Source organism: Nomascus leucogenys, unplaced genomic scaffold (assembly GCF_006542625.1).
Source record: "Nomascus leucogenys isolate Asia unplaced genomic scaffold, Asia_NLE_v1 001505F_33887_qpd_obj, whole genome shotgun sequence".
Taxonomy (NCBI): domain Eukaryota; kingdom Metazoa; phylum Chordata; class Mammalia; order Primates; family Hylobatidae; genus Nomascus; species Nomascus leucogenys.
In genome coordinates this window covers 9096-29127 of record NW_022097913.1, presented here as the reverse complement: position 1 = coordinate 29127, position 20032 = coordinate 9096, and the positions used below count along the sequence as shown (strand labels likewise).

At 44.8% G+C, this 20032-nt stretch overlaps 1 long non-coding RNA gene and 2 pseudogenes across 1 annotated transcript; 2 read left to right on the top strand and 1 right to left on the bottom strand.

Moving 5' to 3' along the window:
* The first annotated feature begins 238 nt into the window (after positions 1–238).
* LOC100585010 lies at positions 239–723 on the top strand (annotated as a pseudogene).
* Positions 724–1088: 365 nt separating this feature from the next.
* On the top strand, positions 1089–8946 carry LOC115834398 (annotated as a pseudogene).
* Positions 8947–11488: 2542 nt separating this feature from the next.
* LOC115834397 lies at positions 11489–19564 on the bottom strand. Its single transcript, XR_004029281.1, has 3 exons — positions 19554–19564; positions 16332–16345; positions 11489–11672 (listed from the first exon to the last, which is right to left on the bottom strand). It is a non-coding gene; the product is annotated as an uncharacterized LOC115834397 (long non-coding RNA).
* Positions 19565–20032: the final 468 nt, after the last annotated feature.

The window sequence follows — 20032 nt, the reverse complement described above, 5'->3', positions numbered from 1 at the left end:
TAGGTAAGAATGGCTGTGGGGGAAGTCAGCTGGGTTCTAGTTATAGTCGCATTTCAGGAAATTATTTAACATGCTGACTTTAACAACCTAAGCCTCTTCTCCATGTGTGCACACAGGGTAGATCTCTGAAGAGTGGCGCTGTAACTTCTAGGGTAATGGCTGTGTTAAGGCAGGATGACAGTTCAGTCTCCTCCCAGGCTAGTGCAAAGGGCTCTTCATCGCCTCTGTGCGCAGGAAGATGGTGGAACAGGCTACGAAATCCGTGCTGTTTGTGTGTCTGGGTAACATTTGTCGATCACCCATTGCAGAAGCAGTTTTCAGAAAACTTGTAACCAATCAAAACATCTCAGAGAATTAGAGGGTAGACAGCGTGGCGACTTCCGGGTATGAGATAGGGAACCCCCCTGACTACCGAGGGCAGAGCTGCATGAAGAGGCACAGCATTCCTATGAGCCACGTTGCCTGGCAGATTACCAAAGAAGATTTTGCCACATTTGATTATATACTATGTATGGATGAAAGCAATCTGAGAGATTTGAATAGAAAAAGTAATCAAGTTAAAACCTGCAAAACTAAAATTGAACTACTTGGGAGCTATGATCCACAAAACAACTTATTATTGAAGATCCCTATTATGGGAATGACTCTGACTTTGAGACGGTGTACCAGCAGTGTGTCAGGTGCTGCAGAGCGTTCTTGGAGAAGGCCCACTGAGGCAGGTTCGTGTCCTGCTGCGCCAGCCTGACTAGACCCCACCCTGAGGTCCTGCATTTCTCAGTGTGTAATCACATTCCAGATCCCAAAGCCCCAGCTCTTTGTTCAGTTGACTCTTACCTTAAAAAGTAATTGTAGATGGAAATCAGTTGTGTTTGGCAGAAGAATCAATAAAAATCTTTGATCCAAAAAAAAAAAAAAGGGCTCTTCACTCGGATTAAAACCTTTCCCAGACTGAGTTGCCCACCCCCAACACCCTTCCTACAGAAAATTTGAAGTCCTCGCTTATTCCCTGGTAGCCCCTACCTAACAGGGTGGTGAATTAATTATCAAACATGCAACAGTTTAGCGAAAACGGCAACATTTTGGAATAAATGACTGTAATGTGCGTCCTGCCTGCCACCCTAACTGGTGCCCATTTTGAAGGTCAGTTTGTCTCCCTGGAAGGAAGAGTATTCTTGGATTTCACCTTGGAGGAGGAAGAATTCAGGCTGCCAGAAGTGAACTAGCACTTCTGAAGATCCCAAGGCGAGGTCCTGTGACTTCCTTGGGAAGCTCTGCCGCGCCCCCACCCGACCCCACCCCACCACACCACAGCAGGCCACTGGAGTCCTGGGACCACCCCGGCCTGCAGCCCAAATCCTTCCTCACTAAGGGGAGGGGAGGGGTGCTTGGGTGGGATTATAAGATTGCCCTGGTAACATGGAGCAGATCTGGACCTATCAGAGCCTAATAAAGGTGACATAACTAAAGGTATCATAGCTCATTATAACATGCCCTAAATTACAGTTAAACCTTCAGATGTGGAGGTCACCATGACTTCAGAGCCCAAAAATGTGACAGAATCTTCACAAGCCCAGAAGTAGGCCCAATTCAGCCTCCAGAGGAGGTGGAACCTTATGCAACCCAACAGGAGGCCCCAACTGAGCCACTAGGTCCTCCCATGGAGCCTGAACTTTCTCCCAGTGAGCAGGAGCAGCCAGCTCAGCCTTCTGAGTCTTCTGGGGAGGCTGAATCTTCTCCAGCCCAGCAGGATGCCCCAGGTCAGCCTCCAGAAGATCGTGAAGTCCCAGTTTCACCTCCATGTCACCGTCAGACTCAGCATTCAGATTTTCCCAATGTCTCTGTTAAGCCTCCAGACATGCAGCTCACCATAGCAACAGAGCCTAGTGCAGAGGTGGAAACTTCTCCAGTCCACCAGGAGGCTACAGCTCAGCTCTCAGGTCCAGGTAATGTAGAACCTCCCGCCATCCAGCACAGGGGCCCAACTCTGCCTCCAGAGTGATCAGAAGAGTTGGATCTTTAGCAATTCAATCGGAGACTTCAGTGCACTCTCTGGAACCTATTAATAATGAGAACCTCTCTCAGCAGGAGGCTGCAGCTGAGCATCCACAGACTGCTGAGGAGGGTGAGTCTTCTCTAACCCAGCAGGAGGCCCCAGCTCAGCCCTTAATGTCCCCTGAGCAGTTTCAACATATGAAAGACCAGCAAGACATTATAATTCAGCAGCTAAGTAGACCTGAAAATTATGAACTTCCTCCAGTCCATAAAGAGACTACAACTCAGCCTCCAACTCAGCTCTCCTCAGACTTTGGAAGTTCACTGAATGATGAAGCAATAGGTTCACCTCTAGATGTGTCATATCTAGATCTAGATAGGGAGCTTACCAAACCTACAGTAGTCACTATGGGGGAAGAACCTTCTCCAATCCAACAGGACAACCCTCCTATTCCCACTGAACAGGCTGACTTTTCTCTAGCCCAGCCTGATCTCCCTACCCCGCCTCTGCATTCTCCTGAAAAGATTGAATCTCCAGTCCACCAAGAGGTCACAGCTCAGACTCTAGATCCCCCTAAGGAGGCAGAACCTTCTCCAGTCCAGCAAGGGTTCCCAGCTGAGCCACTAGAGCCCCCTAAGGAGGCTGAACCATCTGCAACCCAGCAGGAAGCCTCGGGTCATCCTTGGAAGTCCACTGAAGAGGTCAGTCCTCCACCACAGTGGGAGATACCAGCTCAGCCATCAGAGGCACCTGAGAAGGTCAAACCATCTCCAGTCCTACAGCAGGCCCCAACTTGGCTTTTAAAGCCACCTAAAGAGGTAGAGTCCTCTCCAGTCCAGCAGGCGGTCCCTGCTCAGTCTTCAGACCCTGCTATGGTGATAGAACCCTCTCTGACCCAGCAGATGGCCCCATCTTTGCCTCCAGAGTTCCCTCAGGAGGTAGAACCATATGTAACTCAGCAGGAGGTTCCAGCTCAGATTCCAGAGCCCCCTTTGGAGGCAGAACCTTCTCTGACCCAGCAGGAGGCCACAGTTCAGGCTCCAGAGTCCCCTAAGGAGGTAGAAACTTCAAGGCAGCAAATGGTCCCAGTTCAGCTTCCAGAGCCACCTAAGGAATTTGCTGCTCAACCTCCAGCTCATTATGAGGTGACAGTCCCAACACCAGGCCAGGATCCAGCTCAGCATTCAACATTGCCCAGTGTCACTGTTCAACCTTTGGACCTGGGACTTACCATCATTCCAGAATCCACGACAGAGGTTGAACTTTCTCCAACCATGCAGGAGACCCCAACTCAGCCTCCTAAGAAAGTTGTACCCCAACTTGTAGTATATCAAGAGGTAACAATTCCAACACCAGGTCAGGATCAAGCTCAGCATCCAATGTCAGCCAGCATTACAGTTCAACCTTTGGACCTGGGACTTACCATCACTCCAGAACCCACTACGGAGGTTGAACATTCTACACCCCTGAAGAGGACTAAGCACCTTAAGGTGATACTTCCACCTCCAAAGCACCTTAAGGTGAAACTTCCACATCCAGACCAGATTCAGACTCAGCATTCACACCTGACTGAAGCCACAGTTCAACCTCTGGACCTGGAGCTTAGCATAACTACAGAGCCTACTACAGAGGTTAAACCATCTCCAACCACGAGGAAACCTCAGCTCAGCCTCCAGACCCGGGACTTGCCATAACTCCAGAACCCACTACAGAGATTGGACATTCCACAGTCCTGGAGAAGACTAAGCTCCTCATCCAGACCAGGTTCAGACTCTGCATCGAAGCCTGACTGAGGTCACAGGTCCACCTACAAAGTTAGAATCTTTGCAGGATTCATTGGTGCAGTCTGAAACTGCACCAGAGGAACAGAAGGCCTCCACAAGCACCAACATATGTGAGCTCTGTACCTGCGAGATGAGACTCTGTCAGTGTTGATCTCAGCCCAAAGCAGAGGCTCCACCAAGTGCCTGTGCCAGAGCCCAACACCTACAATGGCATCTTCACCACCTTGTAAGAATCACCTTTCCTCAATCATCCTCTGTGTCTTGCCTGCCATGGCAGCCTTTTCCTGTAGGCCTTCCTGGGCCTTCTTTATCTCCCCAAGCCGTACTGACAACTGACTTTCTGCTTTTACCTTTGCTTGTCAACTCTCCCTTCTCATTCTCCTTTAATGTTAGACCCATTCTCCAGTCTTTTACTTTAACCCCAGTCTTTTACTCTTACTCATTTTCTTATCCATTCTTATTTAGCCCCATCACATCATTGCTTAACCGCTGCTCTGCTCCTATTTTCGCTTCACTTTTTTTTTTTTTTTTTTTGAGACAGAGTTTCACTCTTGTTGCACAGGCTGGAGTGCAATGGCATGATCTTGGCTCACCGCAACCTCCATCTCCTGGGTTCAAGTGATTCTCCTGCCTCAGCCTCCTGAGTTGCTGGGATTACAGGCATGCGCCACCACACCTGGCTAATTTTTTGTGTTTTTAGTAGAGACGGGGTTTCTCCATGTTGGTCAGGCTGGTCTTGAACTCCTGACCTCAGGTGATCCACCCACCTTAGCCTCCCAAAGTGCTGGGATTACAGGCGTGAGCCACCGCGCCTGGCCCGCTTCACCCTCTTTATAGCAGCCTGTCACTCTCCCGATCTCAGTGATGATGCTCTAAGTGGTTAAGAGTTGATTCTGGAGCCAGGCTGCCTGGGTTTGAACCCAGGTCTGTTTATTAGCTTGGTGATCCAGAGCAAGTTATTCTGCTCTGTGACTCAATTTCCTCACCTTTAAACTGGGGATTATGCTAGTTACCACTTCATAGGATTGTTGTGAAATTTAGGTGAGGGAATATATGAAACACTTCATCAGTGCCTAGCATATGTAGGAATGCTGGCTGTTAACATGATTACTCAGTCCTTTAGTTATGTCCAGAACTCATCTTTGTCCCTGGCTTTTTATATGTAGCACTCATTTTGTGTCAAACCCAGGACCAAGTATGCTATTGTCTGCAGAACATGAAAATGATAGGAGGGAAGAAAGAGAATAGGCATAAAAAGGGAGGTATATAGAATTAATTACTAAAAGATAATGCATACCATCAGTGCTAGAATTTACCAGAATCTGTGGTCCTTGAGGTGTGGAGATCAGGGGAAGCTACATGGATAAGCTAAAAGTTTACTTGGGTCTTAAAGAGTACACAATGAGGTATGGAAAGCCATTGAAAGTTTCCAAGCAAGAGAGATTAAATGATGAAAACAGGAAGATTATTTTATTTTGTTTTTTTGCTGTATGTTCAAGTATAGACATGCAAAGGATTATTTTAGAATCCGTATGTAGAGTGCCCAAAAGGAAAAGCTTATTTCAGGGAGACAAAATAGAAAGGTCTAGCAAAATGTAGGAGTAAAGTGTGAAGGGGCTAAATCAGATCAGTTGTAATAAGAGTGGAAAGAAAAAGCCTAGGATGTTTCAACAGAAGGCAAAGCTTTGGTGTTACCTGGCATAGGGTTTCTTTCTACTTATTTATCGATAAAGATAAGCTTATGCCCATTTTTCTGTTGAATTATTTACCATTTTTGTGTTGATTTGTAGGAGTTTGTTTAGACACGTAAGTGCTTTTGGATAAAATACTTACATTCAAAGTAATTAACTGGCATCGTCTGTCCAAGAGATGGGATGGAAAGGAAGTTAAGCTTCCTTCATCCCTGAGGTAATGCTACTCTGTGTTTAGTATACATGCTTCCAGACTTTTCCCCATTTACCTCATCATTTGTGCCAGTGGCCCCGCATTATTTCTTGATGAATTGTGCAAACTGGGAAGCTGATAGCTCTGGAAATGAGAAAGCAGGTGTTATTTTCTGTTTCTGAATATCCCCGACAAGGTTACTATGATTCTTTTATTTATTCTGTTCATTCTTTTCCTGCCTATTCAAGGATATAAACTGTCTTTCTTCACAGAAATTTCCAAGGAAACCATATTTCATACGTTGATGGAAATGTATGGAAAGCATGCAATTGGACCGAGAAACTGTGAGTATATTCTCTCCAAATATGACAAAAAACTAACTGCATTGTAAGATCCTTCTTGGTCCAGAATTTTGAGGTCCATACCTCTGAGAAAAGATATTTCCCCTCCATACCCCAAATCAACCTCTGTGGATTGCAATCCTATGGTTATTTTAAAATTGAATTTGATAGGCTCTCTCTAAAATAAGAGGCAATTTAAATTTTGTATCATACAAATAATACATGGTTATATTCTTTTTTTTCCTCTTTTTTTTTTTTTTTCAGAGACAGGGTCTTACTTTGTGCCCTGGGCTGGAGTGCAGTGGCACAATCACATCTCACTGCAGCCTTCACCTCCCAGGCACAAGTGATCCTCCCACCTCAGCCTCCCAAGTAGCTGGGACCAGAGGTGCATGCCACCACGCCCACCTAATTTTGTATTTTTTGTAGAGACAGGGTCTTCCTATGCTGCTTAGGCTGGTCTTGAGCTCCTGGGCTCAAGTGATCCTCCCACCTTGGCCTCCTAAAGTGCTCATATTATAGGCATGAGCCACCACACCCAGCCCATGATTCTATTTTTAATGTATAAAAATGCAATAACAGGTGTAACAAAAACCCTCCTTGTGCCCTACTCCCTCATCCCTGAGGTAATGCTACTCTGTGTTTAGTAAACATGCTTCCAGACTTTTCCCCGTTTACCTACATATATATTTACATAAAGCAAAATAGACTTGTTGTGTGGTTTTTAAAATCTTTTTTTTTTACATAAAGGGTAACATCTTGCAACTTGATTCTTTCACTTCATGGTATCACTTATATCATATGATATTCTTTCACTTCATAATTTCTTTCCTTTCTAGGACTTAGAGGGTCACCCCATTCATTTAAACTCCTGCATAATCCATAGTATGGATGCATCTTAGTTTATTTAATAATTTCCCCATTGATGAATGTTTAGATTATGTTTAGTGGGCAAGTATTCCTGTAGCATAGGTATCTAGAAATGGAAGAGTTGGGGTGAAGACTATGTAGATATAAAATGTTAATTGTCCTCAAAAATGTTGTGCCAACTGACTCTATTGTCAGCAGAATATGACAGCATTCATTTCCCCACACCTTTTCACTGCTGGGTATTCGCCAACTTTTTGTTGAAGTTATGGATGAATAAAAGGGATTCCATCCAAATTTGAATTTTTCTGATCACTCATGAATTTAATTAAATATCTTTATATGTTTATTGAACATTTGTGTTTCTTCTCTGAGTTTTCTGTCCTTTGTTCATTTTCCTTTTGAATTGTTTTATCGTTTTCTTCTTGATTTATAGAAGGAATTAGTTTAGACACATAAATGATTTTGGAAAAAATGCTTACATTCAAAGTAACATTTTTCACAACAGTTTGTGTCACATCATTAGTTTGGCTTACATAGACAAGACATACATGAGTTCTAAATTAAAAATAAAACACATGCTAGGTATAGTGGCTCACACCTGTAATCCCAGCACCTCGGGAGGTCGAGGCAGGCGGATCACCTGAGGTCAGGAGTTTCACACCAGCCTGGCCAATATGGCGAAACCCCATCTGTACTGAAAATACAAAAATTAGCCAGACATGGTGGTGGGTGCCTATAATCCCATCTACTTGGGAAGCTGAGGCAGGAGAATTGCTTTATTTATTTTTTGAGACGGAATTTTGTTCTTGTTGCCCAGGCTGGAGTTCAATGGTGCGATCTTGGCTCACTGCAAGTTCCACTTCCCGGGTTCAAGGGATTCTCCTGCCTCAGTCTCCTAGGTAGCTGGAATTACAGGTGCCCGCTACTATGCCCAGCTACTTTTTATATTTTTTTAGTAGAGACAGAGTTTCGCCATGTTGGACAGGCTGGTCTCGAGCTCATGACCTCAGGTGATTCATGTGCCTTGGCTTTCCAGAATGCTGGGATTACAGGCATGAGCCACCACGCCAGGCCAGGACTACATTTTAAAAGCAAGAAAATCATTACAAAAGTCAGGGTAGTGGTTACTTATTAGGGTTAGAGAGAGGAATATGATTGGAAAGGGGCACACTGGGGCTTCTGGGATGCTAGCAATAATCTTTTGTAACAATGTTTACATGGGTATCTGTTTTACAATTATTAAACTGAATATTTGGCCAGGTGAGGTGGCTCATGTCTGCAATCCCAAGACTTTGGGAGGCAGAGACAGGAGGATCACTGGAGCCAGGAGTCTGAGGCCAGTGTGGGTAACAGAATGAGACCCTGTCTCAGAAATTAAATTAAATTAAATTAAATATAAACAACATTTATGTAATGTGCACTTTATGCACATTGTAGTTCTCACATTTTTTTGATGGGAGAAAAAAGTTGAATGGCTTCACTTGCAGCCCTGACATGGTCCCATATGGGGCTTTCATGATAAGGTTTGGGAAAAGAGAGGAGGAAATGGAGGTTCTGCTGATCTTGGTGCCACCCGGAGTTGGATTCTGAAAGGTATATTATGATCTAGAGAGGAGTCATTAAAGATACAGTTTGGTGGGAAGAATGGAGTGGTGTGCTTGTGTGTGTGTGCTTGCATATGTGTGTGTGCTTGCGTGTGTGTGCTTGCATATGTGTGTGTGCTTGCGTGTGTGTGTGTGCTTGCATATGTGTCTGTGCTTGCCTGTGTGTGTGTGCTTGCATGTTTGTGTCTGTGCTTGCCTGTGTGTGTGGTGGTGGTGGTGGAGAGAGATGGACACAAAAAAGAAAATGTAAGAAAAGGTTTGAATGAAAGCAGAGCAGATACCACCATCTAGAAATGACCATGACCCAGCTTTCCTCCACATGCAGGAGATAGTCCTGTGTAGCAAATAGTTGTAGTTTGCATTTTAATCTAGAAATAACTTTTTCATTTTCCAGAATTCTGAGTGAAAATTATTTGACTGAATTACATAACGATTCATTTGAAGGCCTGCTATCCCTCCAGTATTTGTAAGTTAGTTAATCATATTTTTGAGTTTTTAGTCATATTATTTTTTAAACGAATAAGGGGTTCAAATTAGATAATCTCTAAGATTTCTTCCAGCAATAAAATTCTGCAATTCTGTAAGTTTGTATAGGGTCTCAGCCCATCTGTAGCATTAGCTACGTCCTATGCATTTTTCAGTTTTTAAATTGCATAGACAAAATACAGACAGAAAAAATTTCACGTGGTAAGAAGATCTGAGCAGTGACTGACACCCATATGAACCTTGTTTTATAAGGATTTACATACCATCTTCTATTCAATCTACAGCCAGTAGATCAAATCTAACCAAAGGTCTATTTTTTAATAGCCTATTAAGTTAAGAATGGTTTTTGCATTTTTAAAGGACTGTGAAAGAAAAAAGAAAGAGAAATATGCGAGAGAGATCACATGTGGCCCACAAAGCCTTAAAATATTTACTGTCTGACCTTCACAAAAAAAGATTTGAAAAAGTTGGTTTAGCAGGATGAAAGGAATTAAAGTTAACTTCAGATTGTTGCCTAAAGGAGAAGAAAATATAGACCACCTACATTCATTTGAACAGCATTAATCCAGAATTTTTTAGTAATTTAATCAGAATTAAATTAACATTTAAATATTTGAAATCAGCTGAATTATAGGAATAATATTATCAAGAATATTAAGCTACCAAGAAAATAGACTAGTATTAAGGATTTCATTTCGGGAATTGTTATATTAAAACAGATGTTTAAAATGATGGTTAAGTGGTAGAGCTAGAAATGTTTACACTAAGAAGCATATCAGAAATGCCCCTAACTCTTCACTAATTACACAGTAAGTATTTCCCCAGCCCTGTTACCAAGAAAGGGATACCTGCATAGTATTTCTGTCTGTTTAGAGACAAGAAGATACTATGTTCAATTGCTATGAAAGCTTGATTCTTATCCTCTGACCATAGAGGTGTGTATGTCATTAATCCTTATTAGTCATGCTCTTTTGCAAACAGATTCTTTCGAATGTGAAAGGCTTAAGGAAAGTGAGTGAAAAGACCCTCACGTGGATGCCAAAGTACTACAGAGGCCATGAAGTAATAAAACGACATTTGCTTTAAAATAATCATTTTCCTTCTACTCACTACCCCAGCTATTTATTTATTTATTTATTTATTTATTTATTTATTTGAGATGGCGTCTCACTCTGTCGCCCAGGCTGGAGTGCTGTGGTGCGATCTCGGCTCACCGCAAGCTCTGCCTCCCGGGTTCACTCCATTCTCCTGCCTCAGCCTCCCGAGTAGCTGGGACTACAGGCACATGCCACCATGCCCAGCTAATTTATTATATTTTTAGTAGAGACGGGGTTTCACCTTGTTAGCCAGGATGGTCTCGATATCCTGACCTTGTAATCCACCCGCCTCAGCCTCCCAAAGTGCTGGGATTACAGGCATGAGCTACCGTGCCCGGCCATTTATTCATTTGTTTTACAAATATTTGAATTTACTTTATTTCCATGTGTCAGTTTTAAACATGGTGGGCAATGCACTTGGGCAAGACCTAGTCCATGCTTTCAAGGAGTTTATGCTCAGAAAAAATGGGATGAAAAATAACTACATTAAGAAGAAGAAATGGATGTGGGCACTAGGAGGGATAAATTGTTTCTGAAGCATAGAAGAGGGGAAAATGACTTCAGTTTGGACCCAGGAAGATGTTACTAGAACAATCCCATTTGAATAGGACTTTGAAGGGCCATTGTGTAGCATCGGACAGACATCTTTGGGACAATATTCTAAACTTGCAAAAGGGAAATGGGAGAAGGGCAAAACACAGGAAAGTATTTGAGGAATGCCATGAGTACCTGTAGATTACAAGGAGGGAGAGTAGGAAATTGCAGCCAGATCTTCTAGGGCTTTGAATGCCAAGGTGAGGAGCCATCATGGGGAACCGTGTTATCACAGCAGTGCTGTAAGATGGCTCTGCATCACAATCATTGAGAGGGCACGTTAGAACTCAGTTCTGGACTCCACCCTCATAGTAATTGATTCAGTTGTTCTAGAGTGGGACCAAGAATTTGCATCCTCAATAATTTCCCAGGAGGTGCTGGTCTTTGCAAGCCACTTCTAGAGTGTTTATATGATGACTGTGTGCAGGATAGTTTAGGAATGGAGAGACTAGAGATGGAGACATCAGCCAGACAATGTTACACCATCCAGGTAAAGAGGGAGGGAAAAGCCCCATCACTGTATAACTGAAGAAATTGCTTTCATGAAATATTAAAGCAATATAAAACAAAAAATGAATTTCTATTAATATGATAGAAATTAACTGTATTAATATGATTTGAATATTAGTTCAAAGTTATGTATTAAGTAACTTCCTTTCAAATGCTGTGAAAGGATGTCTTTTATTTCTTCTGATACTGAAGTGGCTTAGGAAAACAAACCTAAACTAGGAAGGTGTATAAATGTGAGGCTATTCGTTTTAATATTAGAAACTATATATAGAGATAAAAGCTTTGAGCTTATAATCTAGGATTTGATGAGACTAAAAAAGGGCATCTAATCAAGTCTACTGCTCTCAGGAAAAATTAATTCCAAATTCTATTAAGTTGTATATTTTATTTATTAAAAGTATGAAGGTGAGAGTCTAGGAGAGGTACGGGCAGGGTTAGGGGCTCTGGAAAGTTCAAATACAGGTCCAAACGTTTAGAGTTGAGATGAAAAATGTGTATTCAATATTATTCTGCCTACATGCCAGGCACTTTGATAGGTTCTAGGGATATAAGCCAGAGCTTGTCTTTAAAGAGCACATGCCCAGCGGGAAACAAGACCATGAAACAGACTGAGCCATAGTAACTACAAGAATATGGTGGGAGGGAACACCCAGCGCAGAGTCGGTGGGTGTGGGAGGCGGGGGGGGTCAGGGAGGGCTTCCTAAGGAAGGGATATTTAAACAGAGCTGAAGAAAGAAGTTGGAGAAAGGAAAGGGCCCTGGGGAACAGGCATTCCAAAGAAAATAACATAAGGAGGCATAGAGGCAAGAGAATGGAGCACATCCCTGGAACTCAAAGCATGTGTTTTTAAATAGCTGGAGTGTGGTGAGGTGGGAGGGAAGAGGCAGAGTCCAGAGACAGCAGCAGCAGCCATATCATGAAGAGCTCAGTGAGCCGTGTGAAGGCTTACCCCATGGGCAATGGCATGCCAAGGAATGGATTAAGAGTTGCAAGATCTTGGGAGGCCAAGGCAGGCAGATTGCTTGAGCCCAGGAGTTCAAGACCAGTCTGGGCTCTATAAAAAAAATACAAAAATTAACCAGGCATGGTAGTACATGCCTGTAGTCCCAACCACTTGGGAGGCTGAGGGGAAGGATAGCCTGAGCCCAGGAAGTGAAGGCTGCAGTGAGCCAAGATTGTGCCACTGCACTCCAGCCTGGGTGACAGAACAAGACCCTGTCCCTAAGGAAAAAAAAAAAAAAAACCTGCAAGACCGAGGATGAGTGTATGAATGTATTTAAGAGTCTGTTGTGGCAGCCACAGCATGACATTGACAACACCCGGGGCAGAAGGGGGTCGCAGGTCACTCTCCAAGGAGGACACACTCCCTGCCTTCCTTTCACAGAGGTGGCTTAACAGGTTCAAACACATCTCATTTCTCTGGCTGGTCAACCCTGTCATTTTCCCTCTGGTTCAGAATGGTTTGATATAAGGCCCTACATAAAACAATCAAAAGAAAACCTAAGTCCTGAGGCCTTTAGGGAGTTTAGAACAAAATTTGGTTTTATCCACTGCTTCTCACAGCACTGTAATCTTTAAGAGGCAATATCACGAAAACATCAAGGCAGGTGTTTTGGTTAACAAAATCAAACTTTTTTTAAGGAAATTTCCATAGAGTTGGTGGCCAAAAAACCTCACACCAAAATCATTCCAAACATACTTCTAAATTCAGCCTGTTGGCCAGGTGCAGTGGCTCACGCTTGTAATCCCAACACTTTGAGAGGCCGAGATGGGAGGATTGCTTGAGGCCAGGAGTTCAAAACCAGCCTGGGCAACACAGGAGAACCTATCCTTAAAAATAATTTTTGTTTTTCTATTAGAAAAAATAATAAATTCAGCCTATCACCCACAATCTGTTTCTGTAATGGGGTCAGCAGAGGTTTGGAAGTATCTGTCTGTTAAATGTATGGCTCTGTGCGCACAAACACACATGCAGGGCTGCCAGCTTAACCCCGAGTTCCAATCTCATCTGCTGCCATGTGTGGAGATGCAGCCTTGGGCTTTGATTTCTACCTCCCCTCTCCCTTCTACACAAACTCGCCAAAGTGGGTGGCAGCCTATGAGAATTGAGATCAGTTGAAGGTCTGTTTTTGTAAATATTTTGGTATTATCTGTACTTTCTAGGACATTTGCTTCCTTTATCCATAACCTTGGCTGGGTTGACATCTTTCCAAGTGATTAAACGTCTCCAGATGTGTGTTTTTTACTTGTGGGTGCACAATTACCACGTGTCAATAGAAACTTTCAACACTGCCGAAGATTTTTGGGGGCCAAAGCTCCCATCCCTTCAGTGATAGAGAAGCTAATCTTTCACGTTTGGTTTAGATTGAAATAGTAAAACTCTGGTCTAAGGTTATTCTGAGAAAGTTATCTTTAATGTAGTCCAATAAATGCTCTGTTACTGCATACAGTCAGGGAGTGGTATGTTCTAGTTATTAAAATATTCATTAAAATGATATATACATCTTTTTTGTTGTTGTTGTTGAGATGGAGTCTCAGTCTGTCCCCAAGGCTGGAGTACAGTGGCGCGATCTCAGCTCACTGCAACCTCCGCCTCCCGGGCTCAAGTGATTCTCCTGCCTCAGCCTCCCGAGTAGCTGGGAATACAGGCATGCGCCACAATGCCCAGCTTTTTTTTTTTTTTTGAGATGGAGTTTCGCTCTTGTTGCCCAGGCTAGAGTACAATGGCGTGATCTCAGCTCACTGCAATCTCTGCCTCCCAGGTTCAAGTGATTCTCCTGCCTCAGCCTCCCAAGTTAGCTGGGATTACAGGCATGCACCAACATGCCTGGCTAATTTTCTGTATTTTTAGTAGAGGCTGGGTTTCACCATGTTGGCTAGGCTGGTCTTGAACTCCTGACCTCAGATGATCCACCTGCCTCAGCCTCCCAAAATGCTGGGATTACAGGCATGAGCCACTGCGCCCAGGGATATATATATATATCTTAAAGTTAAATTGCTCCTAGAGAGTGCTTACCAAGCCCCTTCTATGTGCTATAAACTACAAAGATGGTATAAAATGTGTTAAGATATGGCTCCTTCTCTTGAGGTACTGAAAAATGTAACAGACAGGAACACACACCAATCATAACTAAAGGAGTTCCTACATTTGCAGTACAGGCAATAGGTTTGGTTAGAAATCAAAAAAGGAACAGATCCATATGGATTACACAGTTCAGGGCTCTGAAGAAGGGTTCAGAGGAACAGCTGCAGAGGTGGCTCCACAGGCTGAGGCAGGCCGCGAAGGAGAGGCAAGCTTTGCACAGGTACAGCAGCAAACCAAGATGCTCCAGGTGAAGTCAAAGTCCAAGCAAAGCAAGGGGCAGGGCTAAGCATGGCATGTGAGTGGCACGATAACACAGAAAACTTGCTGGGGAGGTGGGGAGGTGGTGATCTTGGGGATGAGAGGGAAACCAGGGCATGACAGCTTTGTAAAGCATGGCTCAGGCATCTGATCTTTGGTCCAGGGGAGTGAGTTGATGACAGATGCATTTCAGAATGATTCATCAGATGAGGAGAGCCAGATGGACCGGAGAGGCAGAGGCAAGCTGGGGAGACCAGGGAAGCAACAGCCCCAGGGATCATTTTAGGACCTGCAGGAAGACTCCACAGGGCTGAGGTATGTCTGACTACTGAGCCTGTAGAGGCCCAGCTCTTTCTGGTTCTTTGATCTGGAATCCCAAGCTGATAGGGCTCCTAGTGAGCCACCCAGCTGATATTTCTCCCTTGATGCTGACAGTGAGGGGTAAAAGAGACCACCCCGCTTGCATGGGGTAATCAGTCTCTGTCGGAGTTGGACTAGAGGGCTGGAAGCAAGGTGTTTAGGTGGGGGTAGGAAGCGAGATGCGGAGGGGGGAACCATGGAGGGAGAAGAAACCTGGACTCTTTTATCTGCTTCTTGTTTTATCTAAGTAGTATTCATTTTTAGGGTTGATTAAAGTCTTTGGGAAATTCTGACCTTAGGGTTGGGCTCGGGGAACAATGGAGGGGCTGTCCCTACTAGGGCAGAGCTTTAATTGGTTGGGGAGGGGAATCTAATACTGCTGGGAGGGTTCTTGGTTTCTTAGCAACAAGACAGCAATGGGGAGGTGGCACATAGCGAGAATGGAGGGTATTGGGACTCACAAGGGCTCTCAGGTCCCGAGAAACAGGTTTAAGTCACTATTTTGTGCTTCCCTTTTTGCTTATGAGTCAGAGACTTTGGAGAAACATCGCACAAGGTTACAAGATGACATTTGGTCATTAGCTGCCTTATATGGGGGCCAGGGGAAGAGTACTGCTCTACAACATTAGAGGCTCCCCTGAGATATTTTTAAAAAGATATCTTGCATGCTAAACACTTCATTTTTTTTCCCTCCTCACTCTGATGCATGTTCTTAACTCAAGGGTTAATTAACAAACTAAATTTTCTGCTTATTAAAAATAAATATGCAGTGAAAAATCTTTTCTTGATTTGTTTACAGCAGTTCAAATCTGATGAGATCTCCCAGAAACTATGTGAGCAGGAGGCAGTGGCTAGGAAAGCCCTTGACTGCCCTTGTGAAAGGGGACCAGATATTCCCTCTCTCTCAACTATTAAAAAGTATGTCATGGGCCAGGCACGGTGGCTCATGCCTGTAATCCCAGCACTTTGGGAGGCCAAGGTGGGAGGATTGCTTGAGCTCAGGAGTTCAAGACCAGCCTGGGCAACTTGTCTCTACAAAAAAAAAAAAAAAAAAATTAGCCAGGCATGGTGGTGCGCACCTGTAATACTAGCAACTTGGGAGGCTGAGGCAGGAGGATCGCTTGAGCCCAGAAGTTCAAGACTGTAGTGACCTATGACTGTACCACGGCACTCCATCCCAGGTAACAGAGCTGAGACTGCAGATGTGCACCACCATGCCCGGCTCAGCGTTGGACTTTTATACATGAAGAAACATAAAGCCATACTGAAAAGCAGCTAAGCTCCTGTTAGTTTTCTGAGGGTCCCCTCTCCTCACAGTGAGCTTTCACAACTCTGAGGCTGGGTCTCCCCAGGGCCTGCAAGAGCACACCCAGGCTTTCTGACCTAGTACATAAAGCCCTTTCATGGTCTGGCCCCTGCCCTACCAACCTGTGCAGCCTCTTCTGGTTCCCACATTTACAGTTACATAAACTCATGCTGCTTCCTAGACCTAGAGAAGCAAACCTCTCCTTTTTTTTCTTGTCTGCCATAGATGTCACCTTCTTCAGAAGACGTCCCCCTACAACCATCCCTGGTCTGGCTCAGGTGCTCTGAGCCCCCTTAAGCCCGATGGGCACCTACATCACAGCATTTGTATTTCTACCTTTGTCTGGTTACTCCTCCAGATGTTCATTAGACTGAGTTTCTTAAGGACCAGGGTCACACAGTTAATACCAATACCCTTCTGGTGAGCCACAGTACCACACAAAATCAGCTCTCAGTAAACAAAAATAGGCTGGGCGCAGTGGTCCATGCCTGGAATCCCAGCAGTCTGTGAGGCCGAGGCAGGAGGATCGCTTGAGGCCAAGAATTTGACACTAGCTGGGGCAACACAGAGAGAGCCCTGTTTACACACACACACACACACACACACACACACACACACACAGAGCTAAAAATTAAATTTAAAAATAAATAAATGGAAACAGCCAAAAAAGATCAAAAGGGGATGGGTTGCAAATGAGAACATGTCCATGGAAGTCAGTCCGCTATCAGATGCCCTGTGGCTCTCCCAGGTGCAACCAAAAGGAAGCTGTAGAGGCCAGGAAGGAGTCATATCTAGCGATTCTTTCCAGGCTAAAGGAGCTGGATAAGTGTCATCCAGCTGGAAAGTGCACGTGGTAGGAAAACGCAGTCAAAAAGAGAACTAGCCAAGCAAGGCCTTTCTTCTGGGTTTTTCCAGCAGGAATCCTAAGTGACGCCTGCCCCCCTCCCCCACCCTCCTCTACCAAATAATCCCATCAAGGTGGCTGGTTTCAACACTTCATTCTTTCCTCTTCCCAAGGACCCCAGTTCCTGGCCCTTCTACCCTTAAACTCTTTCCTGGCTCTTCTGCACTTCAACCAGTCCGGGGATCCTGCCTCCTGCATGCCACCCTAAGATGTGGTTAGAAGTAGAGTTATCCCTGCCTGCGAAAGGCCATCTCCCCAGCCAGTGGTCCCTGAGGCCCCTCTGTCAGTCTCCCACTTCCTATGTCCCCATCCCCAAGGCCCAGTGTGCTGTAGGCTCTTCCTGCCTTGCCCCCCATCCCTAAGGGTCCTATGCCCAGTACCCCACTTCCCCGTGATCTTTCCTCCATCACTGGTGCCCTCCCCATCCTCCAGGCCCCGTGTCCTGAACTCATTCCGGGGACCGCTTCCCCTGTCGTGTTCTCCCGAGCGCCCAAGGCAGCCAGCGCCAACCTTTGACGCTCTCTGCGGCCTCTAATAATCTGGTTGGAGTTATTCTGAGGTGGGAATCCTTCTTTAGAGACTTCATGGTGCTGCCCGGCACCATGAAGCGTTGCCCGGCACCGCCGGCCCAGAGACACCGAGGCTGCGCCGTACCCGCCAGCCAACGGCCGCCACTCCAACGGCCGCCACTGAGTCCACAGCAACCGGCGCCCCGCGAGGGGGCGCGCACCCACCGATCAACTTGGACGGAGGCTGTTGGAAACCACCTTCTTCATCGGGCCGCGCACGCGCCCGCCGCCGGCGGCTCCAAGAGCGATGGACCCCTAGAACGCCCTGCGGGTCCGGCCGTTGATGCCGCAGGCGGCGCCGACGAGCGCCGTGACGTCACCAGCCGGGCGGGGCGGGGGACCCGGGCGAGGACCCCCGCGAGTTGCCGGAGCCGAGGGCTGGGTGGGAGCGGCTGGCTGGTAGGGGTGCATGACCCGCCTCGCCCCGCCCTGCTGCTAGGACACAGGGGTCGGGTGGGGCGTCGGGGGTGCCAGCCCCTGCTTCCCGCCTTCCTCGACTAAGGCCACGTCCTGTCGAGGGACCTCCCTCTGCCCCCCTCACAGCGGTCCAGGGGGATCGGGCCTTTCAGGACGTGCTGAAACCCTTTGCGTGGCCTACCCTGGGTTTTAGGTGTCCCTGCCTGCCCTCCCCCACTCGCACCAACGCGCCTGGAGACTTCCCGGGTCCACGCTCGCTGCAGCCACTTTGGCCTTTCATCACTTCCCAAACTAGCCAAAACTTTTGCCCTGACTTGGGGCATTCTCACAGTCCTTGGAGATGCTGCCTCTGATTATTTCAAGTTTATAAATGTACCATTAAATATATATAATATATATATAATGTCAACATTAAATATAAAGTGTATGTACAGGCTTTATTTATTTATTTGAGATGGAGTCTTGCTCTGTTGCCCAGGCTGGAGTGCAGTGGTGCAATATCCGCTCACCGCAATCTCTGCTGCCCAGGTTCAAGTGATTCTCCTGCCTCAGCCTCCTGAGTAGCTGGGATTACAGGCGCGTGCCACCATGCCCGGCTAATTTTTGTATTTTCAGTAGACGGGTTTCAGCATCTTGGCCAGGCTGGTCTTAAACTCCTGCCCTCGTGATCCACCCACCTCGGCCTCCCAAAGTGCTGGGATTGCAGGCGTGAACCACCGCGCCCGGCCCAGGCTTTATATTTTTAAAAATAGGATAACAATGTTACAATGCTTGTCTTAGGGAAACACTAAGAATTCTGCTACTTTTAACTACTGTAATTGTTTGAACTAGAATCCTTTACTTTTATACTTGACCAGTAAACTATTATAATGACAAATCTGGTAACTATAGAATTCTGGGGGCACCTGGCACATATAGGTGCTCAATAAATATTTCATGGAATACTAACTGAATCAAATAATTCAAATATATTCACACAATATAGTTTTAAGGTGTACATATGTGTCTATGTATAATTTATTTTTTCCATACTTTAAACACTAGTAACCACTACTACTCTAAACACCACTCTTCAACCATGCTCAGTAATTAACTGTATATATCAAGAAACTGGCTTCTCTTCATCACTCTTAGAGAAATTCTATTAGGTAAAAACAGCTGACATTTACTGAGTGTTCACTATGTGCCAGGCACTATTATAAAGATTTTACATGGTTCATTTAATCTTCCCAACAATGCTATGAACTATGTACTATTACTCCATTGCCCAGAAGAGAAAACTGAGGCAAGAAAAGGTTAAATAACTCACCTTAAAATCAAACCGTAAATAGCCAGATCTAGCAAATGAATCCAGGTGTCTGTCTCTAAAGTCTCTTAAAACCAAATGATTGACACTTGAGAATTTTTGTCTTTTCTCTACGCTGTACTACTTAAATTTAGTCAACTTCAGTAGTACATCAGCAAAGCCATTCAACTCTCTATTTTAAAAACTTATTTATTCAAATAGGTAATAAATTCATATATTTCTAAATCAAAAAGGAGCTTCTTTATGCTTTTACATAGATACATACTATTCCATTTTGTGGGTGTACATTTGATACCTACAATCCAATGCACTCTCCTATCTGTAATGTATGTGCAGACCTTTCCCCCACAGCCTCATCAGTGCTTTATCAAGTTTTTTGGTCTCTGTCAATCTGATTAGTGAAAAAATGCATCTCAGTGTACTTTTAATTCAGATGTTTTATCGTTTTAATTGTTTAAGAACCATATATATCTATTTTGGCAAACTTCTTATTGTTTCCTTTGCCCATTCTTCTATTGGGCAGTGGTCTTTTAAAATTAGTATGACCTTTTTACATTCAAGAACGAGATATCTACCTGTAAGAGAAGCTGAAAATAATTTCTCGCCGTCTTGTCATTTTTGACTTTGGTGACGGTGGCTTTTTTGTTCTCTGAAGAAGTTTTTG